This window comes from Octopus bimaculoides, chromosome 2 (genome assembly GCF_001194135.2).
Source record: "Octopus bimaculoides isolate UCB-OBI-ISO-001 chromosome 2, ASM119413v2, whole genome shotgun sequence".
Taxonomy (NCBI): Eukaryota; Metazoa; Mollusca; class Cephalopoda; order Octopoda; family Octopodidae; genus Octopus; species Octopus bimaculoides.
This window is the reverse complement of record NC_068982.1, coordinates 38,154,886-38,156,415: the sequence shown is the minus strand read 5'-3', so window position 1 is coordinate 38,156,415 and position 1,530 is coordinate 38,154,886. Positions and strand designations below refer to the sequence as shown.

General features: G+C 39.5%; 1 protein-coding gene across 2 annotated transcripts in view; it reads left to right on the top strand.

Annotated features, from left to right (window-relative positions):
* Positions 1-1,530, top strand: part of LOC106873452 (uncharacterized) — a 179,865-nt gene that overhangs the window by 142,365 nt on the left and 35,970 nt on the right. The gene's annotated exons all lie outside the window — the stretch shown is intronic.

Below are 1,530 nucleotides of genomic sequence, written 5' to 3'. Positions count from 1 at the left end.
GTTTCTCAATTAATACAGCATTCCAGTTTTTGGTAGTTTTTGACTTATTTAGTCCCTCTAAGTGTGAGGCATTACTATATAGTTAATGCCCTTATATAAATTCAGTGCCCCTGGACTGGCTTGTGCGGGTGGCACATAAAAGACACCATTTCGAGCGTGGTCGTTTTCGTGCAGGTGACACGTAAAAGCACCCACTACACTCTCTGAGTGGTTGGCGTTAGGAAGGGCATCCAGCTGTAGAAACTCTGCCAAATCAGACTGGAGCCTGGTGTTGCCATCCGGTTTCACCAGTCCTCAGTCAAATCGTCCAACCCATGCTAGCATGGAAAGCGGACGTTAAACGATGATATATATATACACACACACACACATATATATCTTAATAATAATGATGATAATAGCCCAGCTATGGAAAATGAAGAAGGTGAAGGCATAGGCATGGCTGTGTGGTAAGAAGCTTGCTTCCCAACTACATAGTTCCAGGTTCAGTTTCACTGCATAGCACATTGGGCAAGTGTCTTCTACTATAGCCTCAGGCCGACCAAAGCCTTGAATAGATTTGGTAAATAGAAACTGTAAGAAGCCTGTTGTGTGTGTGTGTGTGTTTGTGTGTCTATTTGTGTGTTTGTGTCTGTGTTTGTTCCTCCACCATTGCTTGATGCCTATCTTGGTGTGTTTACATTTCCGTAACTTAGCGGTTTAGCATAAGAGACCGATAGAATAAGTACCAGGCTTACAAAGAATAAGTCCAGGGGTCAATTTCTTTGACTAAAAGGCAGTGCTCTAGCATGGCCACAGTCAATATGACTGAAATAAATAAAAGAAAAAGAAGAATGAATAGTGCCAATTATTGTTGGGTCCTTGGGAACAGTATCAGAAGGAATCAAGAGGAATATAAAGGAAATTGGAATAGAGTGCCCAATGGAACTGTTACAAAAGGTTTGCCTTGTTGGCACAGCCAGAATAATCAAGAAAGTATTAGATAACTGAAAAGAGTGAATAGCATGATGCCATAGGCTACAGGTAGTAAGCCCGCAGACATGGAAGACTCCGGGAGCTCCAATAAAACCTGTGATAAAAAGATAATAATAATAATAATCCATCTCATGAGACCAATGCCCTGATGCACTGGCTCTCATGACTTCTGATCTTAACTGATTGGAAGTGTTATCATATACATGTTTTGTTTTGGTATAAAAGATGAGCTACAGCAAATATTCTGCTCAATACCACAGATTTGCTTGTCAATTGTTTGACCTTAATCATTTGAGCATGTCCCCTTGGTGGCTGATGATATGTGCATCCCTGATCACAAGCAGAAGTAGTGGGGGAGTATCATAGCCATATGTTGAGAAGAATTTAGCTATCTATCTATTTATCTTGCAAGCTAGCTACCTATTTATCTAACAAACTATCTATCTATCTATCTATCTATCTATCTATCTATCTATCTATCTATATATATATATATATATCTATCTATCAAGCTATCTATCTATCTATCTACCTATCTAGCTAGCTAGCTAGACA